This window comes from Bufo gargarizans, chromosome 5 (assembly GCF_014858855.1).
Source record: "Bufo gargarizans isolate SCDJY-AF-19 chromosome 5, ASM1485885v1, whole genome shotgun sequence".
Lineage (NCBI taxonomy): Eukaryota > Metazoa > Chordata > Amphibia > Anura > Bufonidae > Bufo > Bufo gargarizans.
In genome coordinates, this window is record NC_058084.1 from 362,196,292 (window position 1) to 362,213,449 (window position 17,158).

A 17,158-nucleotide genomic window follows, 5' to 3' on the forward strand; every position below is an offset into this window, starting at 1 on the left:
TTCATCGTGGATTCTATGATGGTGAGCTGACCAGGTCCTGCTGCAGCAAAGCAGCCCCAAACCATGACACTTCCACCTCCATGCTTCACAGTTGGTATGAGGTTCTTTTCTTGGAATGCTGTGTTTGGTTTACGCCAAACATGTCCTCTGCTGTTGTGTCCAAATAATTCAATTTTGGACTCATCTGTCCAAAGAACATTATTCCAGAAGTCCTGGTCTTTGTCAACTTTATCTCTGGCAAATGTCAGTCTGGCCTCGATGTTTCTCTTGGAAAGCAAAGGTTTCCTCCTTGCACACCTCCCATGCAAGTTAAACTTGTACAGTCTCTTTCTGATTGTAGAGGCATGTACTTCTACATCAACAGTAGCCAGAGCCTGCTGTAGTTCTCGAGATGACACTTTAGGGTTTTTGGAGACCTCTTTTAGCATCTTGCGGTCTGCTCTTGGGGTGAACTTGCTGGGGCGACCAGTCCTGGGCATGTTGGCAGTTGTTTTGAAAGCCCTCCACTTGTAGACTATCTTCCGGACAGTGGAATGGCTGATTTCAAAATCTTTTGAGATCTTTTTAAATCCCTTCCCAGACTCATAGGCTGCTACAATCTTTTTTCTGAAGTCCTCTGACAGCTCTTTTGCTCTCACCATGGTGCTCACTCTCACTTCAACAGTCAGGAGCACACCAAACTAAATGTCTGAGGTTTAAATAGGGCAAGCCTCATTCAACATGCAGAGTAACGATCTACTAATTATGTGCACCTGGTGTGATATACCTGTGTGAGATCTGAGCCAATTTAAGAGGGAATACATGTGAGGGTGTCCTATCTTTTTCCTCAGTTAGAATAGGCATTTTTGTAGAATGACATTTACAGAAGATCTTGAAAAGACTTTTCTTCAGTTTTCTTTGTTTAGTTGGATTACTTTAATCTCTCTGTATTGTTGAAACGGAGATGAAATAACCTTTTATTAAAAATGTTACAAAAAACCACATGCTTTCAAAGGGTGTCCTAATTTTTTCACATGACTGTATGTATATACTCATTCATTTATTTATTTATCTTATTCAGTGCTGGTGTGGCCTCACCTTGTATGTGTATATTTATATTTATACTCATCTAATTACCATATTGGACCCCCAGATATATGCTGCTGCTAGTTTCTACATTACCATATTGTGCTGTGTCCGATGTTTCCCTGGGCACTGCGCTCAGTTGAGACGCATAGAAGCGTCTTTGTAGTCATGGATACCGGCCATGTGACCACGAGTCTAGCGATCACATGACCGGGCGGTCTAGAGAGGAGTTACAGTGGAGCAGAGCGCATGCGCCAAGCGCTCACTGAACCCAGCAGCTGGCCTGCCCTTATCACATGATCGCAGTGTAGCGGTCATGTGACTTTAGTTTACCGGCCGCATTATACACAGTTTATTTTTATATAATTGCCTATATTTTTTGTATTGTTTTACTAATGCATCACCAGTAGCAGACAGCAAAATATATGTTGAGGTTAAAAAGTTAAAAAGCTATATTCTAACATGTGACATTATACCTGGGGCTAGCCCCTCACATTTGTGGGCAGCCCTCAAGTAATCAGTTTTTTGGCGTTTTTTTCCATTTATATAAACCTGTAATTATTACTAGTTATTGTGACTACCGTGCAACCTGATGAAAAGGACAATTTGAGCCCCGAAACGCGTTGTTCTACACACCTTTGCTTATTATGTAAATAAAGAAGATCCACCTACAGAGACATATTGGAACATGAGACATATTTTACTACAAGCACCCTTTGAGGGATTGGGCACCCGATCCAAAAGACACTTCTTCTGCGGCTGCATTCACAGATCCTAAAAGTTTATAGATACCTACATATCTACCTCCTCCTCCACCGCCACTTCCACCTACACCGCCACATCCACCGCCTCCTCAACCTCCTACTCCATATCGACCTCCTCCTCCTAGATCAAGATTTTTTATTTATTTTAACATATTTTATATTATTTGAAGTCATTTCCCTAGCCATATTTGTTTACAGAGCACTTGCCATGCTCTTAACCACATTTTGATGTTATTTGCTGCTCTCTAGCCCTTTCCATTACTTTTTTAGAGCCATTTTAGTGCTCCAAAGTTTGGGTCCTTATTGACTTCAATGGGGTTCGGGGGCAAGTTCGGGTCCCTTTGTGAAGTTCGGCTGAACCCAATCATCCAGGTGTCCGCTCAACTCTACTTGTGACCAATGATGCTGGTTTGGGGCCATCAGCAACAATGACAATTGACAAGAATAATTGAAAAATACTACATGGCAAAATGTAGTGGCACACAATGAAGAGTGAAGGAAATATGTAATAACTATGGAGCCCAATGGTAAATCTAGGAATAAAGCCTACTGTTCCATGAGTGCTATTGGCACCGACTGGACACGTCTTTGATTATTAAGGTCTTTATTGTGTCCCCTGTATCTTTATTTGGTCTTACTATAATCTGTATTTAATTTTCTGTCACCCCTCTCATCTTCTGGAGAACTTTGGACTGGAGTTGGACACCCATAGCTATCTGATATCAGAACATCTTCTCTGCGGCTCTGTTAAAACCACCATAAACACCATAAAAAAGGCTCCTATGAGCAACTGGGACATGAGTCATTACTGAATGAAGCACCAAATTGTCTAGAACTGAAGTTTCAGTAGAGTTATTTATTTCTGACACAATTTAACACCCTGTAGATTAGAAGGCTATCTGTGGGAATCTATGTGAGACACTATTACACATAGTTCCCATAGGTATACATATGTTAATGTAATATGAATAAATTATTTTTGTATAAGGTGTACTATGTAATGAATTTTGTATTTTTGTCAACGTTATCTATATTAATGCAATAAATCTAGATGAGGGCAAATAAAGCTTCAGGAGTTTGTAGATCAAGGGAAATATGGTTGTCATATATGTCAAATATAATAACAATGTTTATATGAACATGAATAAGTAATCCCTCCTGCAATATTTAGGAGATTCAAGATTGTGTATTTGGTAGATATACTGATATGTGAAATATTAAAACAATAATGCCATTGAATATCAAGTAATGGAAATGTGTAATAAGTAATGGTAATTACATCATAATAGAAAATGATCATACTTATAAAAGTGCAGATTAAGTACCAGATTCCTACATATTTACAGACTGATTTTTATAAGGTGCCAGTCATGAACTTATATGAAGAGCCACGTGGCTAAGGGCCTATTAGTCAGATTACACTAGAATTAGCTACCACTCTTTTCAAACTATCAGTTCATATAACAAAATATTATACATACAGTTCCTATGAATATTTGGCAATTTGATATTTATACTGGTAGATATCTGGTTAATCATTGTCCATGGGGCATTATATTCTAACTAATGATAGTTAAAAGGGTGTTCCGAGATACATTTATTGATGTTCTGGATAGGTCATAAGTAACTGTTTAGTGGGGGTCCAACACCTGGGACTCATGCTAATCAGTAATTTGAGAAGGCACCAGTGCTTACAGTAGCATCGTGGCCTTCTCCCTGCTCACCAAGCACAACATCATCCATTTGATAGAGGTATCACAGCTTAGCGCCATTCACCTCAATTGGGCTGAGCTACGCCTAGGCTATGTGACTGACAAATTTGACATTACAAGTCCAAGCTGCAGTGCCTTCTCAAACAGCTGATCAGTGGGGGTCCCCACTAGTGATGATCGAGTATGCTTGGCACATGGCGGTACTCGGCTGAGTACCGCATGTGCTCGAGCGAAATACTCGAGTCTCCTATCTGCATGTTTCTTGGCTGCTACTCAGCCAAAAAACGTGCAGAGAGGTGTTAGCATGCACTGTAATGCCGTAGCCATGTTAGCTACTGGCATTACAGTGATTGGCTGTCCGGAACGTGTCATCGGGTGCTATAAAGCACCTGATGACACGTGTTCAGCTCAGTCTTAGTCAGAGAGTAGTGATGAGCGGCAGGGGCAATATTCGAATTTGCAATATTTTGCGAATATTTTGTAGAATATTGGTAATATATTTGCAAATTCGAGAATTCGAGATTACAGGGAGTGCAGAATTATTAGGCAAGTTGTATTTTTGAGGATTAATTTTATTATTGAACAACAACCATGTTCTCAATGAACCCAAAAAACTCATTAATATCAAAGCTGAATATTTTTGGAAGTAGTTTTTAGTTTGTTTTTAGTTTTAGCTATTTTAGGGGGATATCTTTGTGTGCAGGTGACTATTACTGTGCATAATTATTAGGCAACTTAACAAAAAACAAATATATACCCATTTCAATTATTTATTTTTTACCAGTGAAACCAATATAACATCTCAATATTCACAAATATACATTTCTGACATTCAAAAACAAAACAAAAACAAATCAGTGACCAATATAGCCACCTTTCTTTGCAAGGACACTCAAAAGCCTGCCATCCATGGATTCTGTCAGTGTTTTGATCTGTTCACCATTAACATTGCGTGCAGCAGCAACCACAGCCTCCCAGACACTGTTCAGAGAGGTGTACTGTTTTCCCTCCTTGTAAATCTCACATTTGATGATGGACCACAGGTTCTCAATGGGGTTCAGATCAGGTGAACAAGGAGGCCATGTCATTAGAATTTCTTCTTTTATACCCTTTCTTGCCAGCCACGGTGTGGAGTACTTGGACGCGTGTGATGGAGCATTGTCCTGCATAAAAATCATGTTTTTCTTGAAGGATGCAGACTTCTTCCTGTACCACTGCTTGAAAAAGGTGTCTTCCAGAAACTGGCAGTAGGACTGGGAATTGAGCTTGACTCCATCCTCAACCCGAAAAGGCCCCACAAGCACATCTTTGATGATACCAGCCCAAACCAGTACTCCACCTCCACCTTGCTGGCGTCTGAGTCGGACTGGAGCTCTCTGCCCTTTACCAATCCAGCCACGGGCCCATCCATCTGGCCCATCAAGACTCACTCTCATTTCCTCAGTCCATAAAACCTTAGAAAAATCAGTCTTGAGATATTTCTTGGCCCAGTCTTGACGTTTCAGCTTGTGTGTCTTGTTCAGTGGTGGTCGTCTTTCAGCCTTTCTTACCTTGGCCATGTCTCTGAGTATTGCACACCTTGTGCTTTTGGGCACTCCAGTGATGTGGTCAGTTGAATTGCAGCAGATAATGCTTCCAGTCGGTTAAGCACCACCTTGTCTTCCGCCAAGTCCAGTCTTGATAGTCATTCCTCCCACCATGGAGAGTCTGGCCAATCAAATGATCCCACAGTCGGATATTCTGAGGACCTCCTTACCTCGCCATTCCTTGATTTATCCCTCTCGCCAAGCGCGGTTGAAGAGGGACAGATCGTGTGCCCTGTTTCCCAAACTCTTGAGCATCCACAGTCACAAGCGGTGGGGAACGGTAATTACTGTTTAATGAGGTGGATGATGATGAGACACAGTTTCTAATAACTCAACAGCAATTACTGTCTCAAGAGGCTGAGGAAGTGGATGAGACATAGTTGTCAATCACTGAGGTTGTCATTAGGTCAACAAGTCAGGAGGATGAGCAGAGTGAGGAAGTGGAAGAGGAGGTGGTGGATGATGAAGTCACTGACCCAACCTGGGAGGGTGGAAAGCCGAGTGAGGACAGCAGTACAGAGGTGGAGGGATCTGCAGCACCACAACATGCTGTAAGAGGAAGTGGGGTGGCAAAAGGGAGAAGGCGGTCCACACCAAACAGGACTGCAACTGTTCCACAGAGCACACCCATGCGGAAATCTCCCTTGCCAAGGGGTAGGTGTTCCTCGCTACAAAGAGAACTTCTCATCTCTCATTCCTCTGGTGGAGAGGATAAGCAAAACAGTGCAATACCAGAATATCCGTGTTCAAAAATTGCTCCAAACATTTCCAGCTGAAAACGCTGGCTGCAGAGTCTGTACTTCCTTGGCCAACCAAGGAGGGGAGACAAGGGGAACACATAGCAGTAGCAACAAAGGCAGAGCAACACTCTTTAAAGCATGGGACAGTTTCATGACACCCCTGCCAGCACCGTCACCCAGCCTAGTGTCACAAGGAGGGAAACATTTTGGAAGATGGTGAAGGAGTACATAGCAGACCCTGTCAGAGTCTTCAATGATCCCTCAGTGCCTTACAACTACTGGGTGTCCAAGCTAGTTTTGCCTGAGTGGGAATTTAGTGCTGCTGGTGGTATTATAACAAATAAGCATATAAAAGTGAACAAGGCCTGGATTGACCATGACTTCTCGACTCCACCAGAGGAAAGCTGATGAACATAAAGGCATTTTAATTGTGTTGTTTATAATGAACTGAATACACTGTATTCCCATGCGCCCCTTCCACCACAAAGAAGGGTATATGGTTTAATCTTCCTTTTCTCATCCTCCTCCTCCTCTTTCATCATATCAACATGCTTATTCATTGCATATAATGCCCTTGCATATAATGTTTTGCAGGGTCAGCTCAGCTGCAGGCATTTGTATATAATTTTTAGAGGATCAGCTCACTAGCAGGACATCAACTACAATGTTTTACAGGGTCAGCTCACCAGCAGGCCCTCACATATAATTTTTTAAAGGGTCAGCTCACCAGCAGGCCGGCACCTAAAATCTTTTACAGGGTCAGCTCATCTGCAGGCCCGCCCCTAAAATCTTTTACAGGGTCAGCTCACCTGCAGGCCCTCACCTAATTATATCTAGTGGGTAATTTGTGCACATGATGCTTGACTGGATGTAGTAGCCATAGCCGTTTCTCAGGCTCCCTCTCTGGAATCAAACTCTGATTCCCCGTTACCCGTAGTCACCATGGTTTGCGCTGACAATAACATCGAAAGTTGATAGGCCAGACATCCAAATGGATAATCGCCGCCACGGGAACATGCGATCGGCCCCAGGTTATCTAGAGTCACCAAAGCGACAGCAGGCCCTCACCCATAATGTTTTAGATGGTCAGATCAGCAGGCAATTACTCCAAATGCTTTTGAGGGTCACCAGCAAGCCATTAATCATAATTTCTCAAGGCTGCGTATGATGCACTCCTTTATGTGTAACAAAGGATGTATTGAGGTGCCAGTTCCTTTTTGGCAGCCCTTTCACTTAATGCATAGGCTTTATGAGTGTAGGAGTACCACTACATGAACAGTTGTACCACAATGTGAATGAGGCCCTCCTTTATGTGATATACAGATTGTATCAGAGTGCCTCTTCCTTGTATTTTTTTGGCAGCACTTGCACTTGATATACAAGTAAATATACAGGAATTAATTTTTCCTAACAATTTTTCCTCTAAAATCGTTTTTTTTTTTCTTCGGTCTTGTGCGTATTATTGTCAGACTATAAAAGTGGAGTACTATTCGGACAAAATCGTTCCCAGCAGCAACCTGGCAGTCCAAGATGCAGCCAGACATCCTCCCCATGCTGTTCCCGAACCCTTTTGGTGGTGTTTCCATCAATTTCTGACCTCTTTTACTATGAACCAGGCACCCTTCCTTTATCAGAGCATGGGGTGCCCGGTTTAATACTCGGATTCTCCCATTGACTTCCATTATACTCGGGTGTACGGTAACTGTCACTGGATGTAATTAACTTATCTGCTGTAATTCTAACAACTGAACAACTAGAGGTTCTCAAACTGGGTTTAAATTATGTGCCATCTGTCAATTTAGATTTATTTTCGACTTTGCTAGACATCAATAAATTCATAAGACAATTGACTGTTGCAAGACATTTTAGTGACATTGGTGCAGATGATTCTGTGCGTGATACCACTCAGACATGTATAAATAGAGATGTAGATAATGAATATTGTAATCTTTTATTCAAAGAACAATTGTCTCTCACATGTGTCAGCGATCTCCACCGGGAATCATTTGTTCCGAATACGGAAATTAACATACAGAAATTCTAAACTTATAATCCTGGGTTTTACCCAATTATGTCTCGAACAGCCAATATGGATATTTTTCAGGATATTATGGAAAGGGAATTGAAAGAAATACATAGTCGCTGCCATGACAGCAGCGGACACAACAACCTGTCCACTGGCCATAGAAAAGCATTGCAGGAATTATCCGATAATAAACATATTGTAATAGAAATGGCCGACGGTGACATGTATTGCCAACAAATGAGTAATCTTTTATCGGATTCCACCGTGTACCTCAGATTGGATTCCAATCCATTGTTGCGATACAGGATGGAATTCATAAAAGTTTTGCGTATGGTCTTTGAGCAAGGTCACATTAACCAAAAGCAATTTAATTATCTAAATGTAGAGTCCGAAGTTACTCCCATAATGCTTGCCCTCCCTAAGGTCCACAAGGGTCAATTTCCCCCTCCTTTACGTCCTATAGTCAGTGGAATTGGATCTTTAACAGAAAGAATAGGGAACTGGCTAGATTGTATTCTGCAGCCGTTTGTTAATAGAATCCCAGGTTATGTCAAGGATACCTCGTCAATCTTGAGATCCATTTATGATATCTCCTGGGCTAATGGATGTAATTTCTTTATATCCTTCGATTCCACACAATGTGGCGATGCTTGCACTTGAATTTCATTTACACAGGTACAGTAGTTTTTCTCATGAGTTCATTGATTATGTTCTGGTTGTGACTCAGTTACTGATGTCTCACAATAATTTTATTTTCAATTCTGCATATTAAGTCCAAATATCAGGTGTATCAATGGGTGCGAAATATGTGTATAACACTAATAATCCATTCTCCCAGCATATTGTGTGGTATGGCAGGTACATCGACGATATGCTCCTCATATGGAGCGGCGATGTGCCTGCCATACAACAATTTATGCAGTATCTTGAAAGTAACTCTTATAACTTACATTTTACCTACACTGAGAACCAATATTGTGTCAACTTTCTGGATCTTAAACTCTCAGGAATACCGGGACACATTATATAAACAGAAACATTTCACAAGGAAGTGACGGGAAATACGATTTTACGTGCGGACAGTCACCACCCAGCCCACACGATTAAATCGGTCCCTGTGGGAGAGTTCACACGTGCCCATAGAAATTGCAGCACAACTGCGACTTTTGAAAGAGAAATCCAGATTGTCAAAATGCGGTTAGCGCAAAGAGCTTATACGGGGTGGATGATATCTAGAGGTCTGGCAATTGCCAGAAATAAAACTAGAAGGGAACTTTTGTTCCCCGCACAGGATTTCTCTTCTAAAGACAAGAATACAAATAAAAGGAAAAAGAAATACAGGGGGGTGAATGATCGTGAGCACATGAGCAATAGTAACACAAATAGCTCTAACAGAGATGCAACAGTTGATCAATGTGAAAAGAAGTAGGATATATGCCTATGATTGTCTTAACGTACAGCAAGCAGTTTCAAACAATTCAACAAACAATTAAAAAATATTTGAGAATACGTTATGATGATGATGCACTTTGCTGTATGTTGAGACAAGGATGTAGGATTGTTTCTATAAGACCTCGAACTATAGGGAACAATTTATCCTCCTCTTTGTATATACAACGGGTTAATCAACAGGACGATGCATGGCTTACTTACAAAGGTTTCACCAGGTGTGGCAGTTTTCGCTGCCGCACATGCAATCATGTAGTGAATATGAAAACTTTCCATAATGCGAATACTTCTCATATACACCCTATTAAATCGTATATCAATTGTAATTTGATGGGGGTTGTACAAACCGGATTCCAAAAAAGTTGGGACACTAGACAAATTGTGAATAAAAACTGAATGCAATGATGTGGAGATGGCAAATGTCAATATTTTATTTGTAATAGAACATAGATGACAGATCAAACGTTTAATCCAAGTAAATGTATCATTTTAAAGGAAAAATACGTTGATTCAAATTTTCACGGTGTCAACAAATCCCCAAAAAGTTGGGACAAGTAGCAATAAGAGGCTGGAAAAAGTAAATTTGAGCATAACGAAGAGCTGGAAGACCAATTAACACTAATTAGGTCAATTGGCAACATGATTGGGTATAAAAAGAGCTTCTCAGAGTGGCAGTGTCTTTCAGAAGCCAAGATGGGTAGAGGATCACCAATTCCCACAATGTTGCGCAGAAAGATAGTGGAGCAATATCAGAAAGGTGTTACCCAGCGAAAAATTGCAAAGACTTTGCATCTATCATCATCAACTGTGCATAACATCATCCGAAGATTCAGAGGATCTGGAACAATCTCTGTGCGTAAGGGTCAAGGCCGTAAAACCATACTGGATGCCCGTGATCTCCGGGCCCTTAAACGACACTGCACCACAAACAGGAATGCTACTGTAAAGGAAATCACAGAATGGGCTCAGGAATACTTCCAGAGACCATTGTCAGTGAACACAATCCACCGTGCCATCTGCCGTTGCCAGCTGAAACTCTACAGTGCAAAGAAGAAGCCATTTCTAAGCAAGATCCACAAGCTCAGGCATTTTCACTGGGCCAGGGGTCATTTAAAATGGAGTGTGGCAAAATGGAAGACTGTTCTGTGGTCAGACGAGTCACGATTCGAAGTTCTTTTTGGAAATCTGGGACGCCATGTCATCCGGACCAAAGAGGACAAGGACAACCCAAGTTGTTATCAACGCTCAGTTCAGAAGCCTGCATCTCTGATGGTATGGGGTTGCATGAGTGCATGTGGCCTGGGCAGCTTGCATGTCTGGAAAGGCACCATCAATGCATAAAAATATATTCAGGTTCTAGAACAACATATGCTCCCATCCAGACGTCATCTCTTTCAGGGAAGACCCTGCATTTTTCAACAAGATAATGCCAGACCACATTCTGCATCAATCACAACATCATGGCTGCGTAGGAGAAGGATCCGGGTACTGAAATGGCCAGTCTGCAGTCCAGATCTTTCACCTATAGAGAACATTTGGCGCATCATAAAGAGGAAGGTGCAACAAAGAAGGCCCAAGACGATTGAACAGTTAGAGGCCTGTATTAGACAAGAATGGGAGAGCATTCCTATTTCTAAACTTGAGAAACTGGTCTCCTCGGTCCCCAGACGTCTGTTGAGTGTTGTAAGAAGAAGGGGAGATGCCACACAGTGGTGAAAATGGCCTTGTCCTAACTTTTTGGGGATTTGTTGACACCATGAAATTCTGATTCAACATATTTTTCCCTTAAAATGGTACATTTTCTCAGTTTAAACTTTAGTTCCGTGAATTATGTTCTATTCTGAATAAAATATTAGAAGTTGGCACCTCCACATCATTGCACTCAGTTTTTATTCACGATTTGTATAGTGTCCCAACTTTTTGGGAATCCAGTTTGTATATGTTATTCACTGAACAGCTTGTGAGATGATGTATGTGGGTTGCACCATTAGAAAATTCAAAGTCAGAATTTTGGAGCACCTCAACTACATCAGCAATCCTGCCAGTGTGAACATATCCAATGCGGCTAAACACTTTATATAGAAACATGAACACAATGTGAAATATTTTAAAGCTTTTGCGATTGAACAAGTGAAATTACCGAAAAGAGGAGGTGATTTAAAGCGCTTGGTTAGATTGAGGGAGGCTTTTAGGATTTTTAAATTAGATACTAGACATCCAAATGGTCTTAATGTGAAAAATTATCTTATGCATTTTTATTGACCATTTTTTCGATCGGTACTAGGGGAGTAAGATTTGCTTATAATATATCTGTATATACATATGCCTATATATTTATGTATGACAGTTTGTATTTTGCATATGAAATTTTATATTTGGTTATGGGAATTGCCAAAAGCATCAAATTTAGATGGATGCTACTTGCATTTTCATTGCTCAACAATGTGAACAGTGTCTTATACAGGGAACAGAGGGCTCCACCGTTTCCTTCTCTTCCCTTCCCCCATCTCTCCAGGTGGGGGTGGAACCATGTGTTTCCAGTCCAGTATTTAATCTCTGGAAAAGACACTGCTCATAGTTAAGAATAAGAACTTTGTTCGAAACGCGTCAATGTTGCTACACTAGTGGGTGCATGTCCTCTACATTGTTTCTACTGCCTGAATAAAGACGAGGATTTTAGCTACAAAAGAAAACGTGAGTGCTGGAACTTTGTTTTTACGACTTATGCTACATAGGCTCACCTGCCTGTTCCATGCAAGCGGCTGATCCAGGTCGATTAAGTGAGCTGGACTTTTTCTACGTACTTTAGTATAAGGCACATCCTTATTTGCCTGGATATACAGTATGTACATTGAAAGGTACATGCCATTCAATGGAGAATTGCCACATTCTAATTATATGGAAACAGGTGTCAGATCCCTACTAATCACACACTGATTGCCTATCCTACAGATGACCCATTAGTCTGCCAGAAAGAACATATAAACCGGTCTCCACATCAGTTAATAATTATCTAAAATTTTAACAATTCATTTAGAATTTTGTAGCAACTGTGGTCATTAGATAATTCCAACTACCTGATAGGGTATGCTAACTAATAGGTTAGAATAGCCAGCATTACAATCTGCAATGATCTTTCTTCTAAATTACAATGTACCCCTGCCCATGCTAGGACTTCAGCCCCTTTCACCAAAGTTGCCGGTGTCTATAACACTGTGTATAGACCTTGGGAAAGCAAATTTTAGCAATGAGAATGAACAAAAGGTTTTGCAGTTTTTCATAGCCAAAGTACCAAATGTGTTGACTGCCTACCTTTTTTCATTAGTCTCTAACTGGTCTACTTTTAACATTACCTATTGTTTCATTGTGTTCCTTCGTGTTTTTTCTTTTTTTTTTTTTTTTACTGTAAATAGGTCATTTTCTTAAAAAAAAAATCTTTATAAGAGGCTTTGTTTTGTTTTTTAATACAGAGCAATTTATGAGCCTCAATTATGATCCCCCATGCATTTATAATCCCACATTATGAGCCCCCATGCCATCTATAAGCCCCAGTGCCATTTATGACCCCCCCCATGCCACAGATCAAATAAAATAAAATAAACACTTACCTCTCCTGCTCTTGACTCCGCTGCTCTTCACCTCCAGTGCGCTCTGTCTTCTTTCTGCTGCGGCTGTGCTGTGACCCGATGCGCACAGCGTGAGGTCACAGAGCGCCCTCAAACTGTGCGCAGCCACAACACAGCCTTCAGCCGAGGACCAGGAAGCGATGAGTACAGAGCCTTTTCCGCTTCCCGGTCCTCCGGTACTAATGAGCGATTCCATAGCCCTCAAAGAAGTATCCAGACTCTGGACACAGGGAAAGAGAGTATGCCTACCCAGAACTCTCTATCCCCTAATAGCCGCAATAGCTCATGGACCCACCTACTAATCCAAAACCATTGTGAAAAAGCTAATTCATAAAATATGTGTGGCCTCAGGGATCACCCCCGTCCTGGTGAGAAATACTCAAGCGTGCCTCATCTGCGCAGAGTGTAATCCAGGTAGAACCGAGCCCACACCCTGGAAATGTCTCCCAAAGGCCTTATATCCCTTTCAGAGGATACAAATCGACCACATCCAGATGCCAATGTGCCAAAGGTTTCAATATGTGCTGGTAGTGATAGACTTGTTCTCTGGGTGGCCAGAAGCCTACCCCGTCTGAAATCAGACAGCAACTACTACTGCTAAAAAACTGATTCAGGACCATGTCTGTAGGTTTGGAGTACCTGAGGTCATTGAGAGTGATCAGGGCCCAGCATTCACTGCCAGATTAACCCAAGAAGTCTGGGAAATGGTAAGGTTGCATATCACAACCCCTACAGGCCCCAAAGCAGCGGAAAAGTTGAAAGATTGAATGGAGTGTTGAAGTAAAAAATGTTGAAGATGACCAGGGAGACAGGGCTCAATTGAGTTCAGTGCTTGCCTATGGCAATCTTTTCAGTTAGGCACAAATCAAGGCCTCCACACAAACGGACACCATACAAGATCCTATTTGGGACAGGACCAAGGATAGGACAGTATTTCCAGCAACTAGTTGCAAATGCATTATAAATCTTTTGCCAAATATGTCTAACATACATGCACAATTCTTCTCTTCCATTCCAGATCCTAACTCCTTAGAAGGAAGCCACACTCTGAAACCTGGAGAGTGGGTGGTGGTCAAAAAGCATATCAGAAGCACCCTCGAACCACAATACAAGGGACCTTACCAGGTGCTGCTGACCACCCCAACTTCTATAAAACTCGAGGTGAGACCTAACTGGATCCACGCATCACATTGCAAAAGAATACGAGTGTCAGCTCCAGATATCGAGGGAAACACAGCTGAATCTGCATGATGCCAGTTGCAACAGTTATCGCTCTTTAAAATCTACATTTTGTCTACACCTCAAGGTCACATATACACAGAATCTTCCAAAGACACGAGGACAAGTGGCTATCACCCAACAAAAAGAGAAGGATGGCTACATATTGACCACTTTCTGGTTTGATTTATCCAGTACTCACATGGCTACCTTCAAATTCGGTTACTGCAGTCTAGTATTGTGCCCAATGCCAGCATGCCAATGTAGCGTGTACCAAACGGGCAGCCGTAGATCCACGTACATCTGTGTCACTGATAACCAGTATGGGGAGCAGTGTAACTCGTGGGGAGCAGTTGGGTGGAACACAGGTGACCCATGGGGATACATACCTCAGAGTGCCCAAGACAAAAATGACAAAATGGGTAAATCCTTGCTTACCCGCATGACACTGTTTAAGAGTGGAAGATGCCACCCAAGTGGACAGACAGGCTCCAACATGCCACTTACCCTCACAATAGAAAACCCAGATGAACTGTTGCATATGTGGGGGGGGGGGGGGGCACGCCAACACCTAGGCAAGGTGCCATTGCATCTGCCTCCTGAGACTGAAAGCTGCTTCCTCAGCCTATATACCAACACTAGCGTGAATGGCTCTGCCTGTGAAAAGTGGAAGAGAAAATACCCCCTGGTAGTAAAAAAAAAAACCAAACCAGGTGAAGGCATAACCATATACCACATGTAACTACACCTGTTACTTCAACCCTGGCAGTCAGAGAATCTTGGGCAACTTCACAGAGGGGTACTGCTTATCCGACAGCAACCTGTCAACTGAAACACTGAATCAGAGGGTATCTTTGGGGGACATCTATTGGATCTGTGGAGATGGAAAAATAAGAACTAGGTTAGAAGGCAATTGGTCCGGTGAATGCGCCCAAGCAAAAGCCATAATGCACCTTCACATACTAGAAGATGACCCCACAGTTAGAGGGTATAGTCAAAAAACCTATTTAGGGAGGTCAAAAAGAGAGGCCTCCCCACAGGGGAGCCATTGACCCACATGTGTATATAGACGCAATAGGAGTCCCAAGGGGGGGTCCCTAACGAGTTTAAGGCCAGAGATCACATGGCAGCTGGATTTGAATCCCTACTCCTAATGGTGACAATCAACAAGGACGTCGACTGGATAAACTACATATATTATAATCAGCAAAGCTTTGTAAACTACACCCGTGATGCCCTAAAAGGAATTGCAGAACAGTTAAAGGCTACTTCTGCTGTGGCCTTTCAGAACAGGATGGCCCTAGATATGATCCTAGCTGAGACTGGGGGAGTTTGTAAAATGATTGCGGAAACTTGCTGCACCTACATCCCAGATAACACTGGCCCCAAAGGGAAGGTAACTGAAGCAATAAACAAGCTAAATAACCTCTCAGCGGAATAAAAACGCAACTCAGGGATAACAGACCCATGGGCTGAGTACTTTGGATGGTTAAAAAATTGGAAATCCTTTCTCACCCAGATAGGTATAGTGATAGTCTTGATGCTAGTATTAATGTCAGTAGTGTTATGTTGCATTGTACCCTGTGTCCGAAAAATGTGAAAAAATTGTGACCTCAACTACTAAACAGCCCATCATGCTGCTATATGGTGAAGAAGAAATGGAAATCAAAGAATTCAACACAAGTTCCCCCACCAATTACGATGTCGTACCAAGATAGGGAAATATGAATCCCAGGGTACTATCATAAGTCGGATTAACCGGGAGTCTACTGAAAAGGGTTAGGTTGTCGTGTCTACCCAAAAGGGGTAGGTTGTTGCCACTGTGGGTGAAGAGGATTGCGAATGGTACTTTCAGGGGTTCACTAGGCAGGGAAAGTTCTACAATCAAGAATCCAAGGGGGGACTGTTATGGAATATAATGGACACTTGCTTGTCACAACCCCCAGTATGCATTCTATGATCGAAACTATTTGCAGCAAAGACTTGAAACTGTGTAGGAATTCCTCTGAGTCTATTATACATATGCCTTAAACTTATTTCCTGTTTACATTCCTTCTTGCAAAAAGATTAAACATGTGAGCCCACTCCTCCCACTAATATGGAGGGTATATAATGTGAAGCCCCACCTAATAAATTAGAGTTATGCTTTGACCTTATCTAGAGTGTCAGTGTTATTTCTCTCGCAGTGCATGCGCGTATCTATCTATCTAATTTGGAGCAGTGTTTCAACCTACCTGACCATTTATCAGAACCAAAACACCAGGCTTTTACTGGAGCGGTTTTCAGTTGCCTTTCTGTCTGAAGTTTAATTTTTAACACGTTAAGGACCCAGGACAAGACCATTCCTACTAAAAGGCCAGTACTTAGTGCCCCAGGATGAGCATTTTCGTCCTGTGCCCCCCCCCCCCCCCGCGCGTGCGGTGCCGCGTTCAGAAGCAGAGATCCAGCCAGATCCCTGCTGCATCCACCAGCATCGGTGATAACGCCGATGCCATTGTATTAACCCCTCATATGCCGCGTTCAGCGCTGACGGCGGCATATGGGAGGTTTGCGCTCCCTCACCTCATCCATAGGGGTTCCCGTGCTGCTGTGACAGGGACTCAGCAGACCCAAGCCATTCCAAGGTTTGGGACCCAACATGTATGGAGGCGTAAGAGGCCCAGCCCCCAGGCTGGGTCTCCTAGGCAACTGTTAGCATCTTACAGTGTAAGACACTAACAGTACAATACAGATGAATTGTGCTGCATTGAAACAGGGATCAGACCCTGTAATGTTGAAGTCCCAGATTGGGACAAATAAAGTTTTAAAAAAAAGTTAAAATAAAAATAAAAAGTTTTACACAAAAAATTAAAAGTTTCACGTAAAAAAAAGTGTCCTTTTCCCAAAATAAAGTAAATTTTTTTGTAAAAAATAAGGAAAAAAAACAAGAGTAGACATAATAGGTATCCATATTGATCAGCTCTAAAAATATC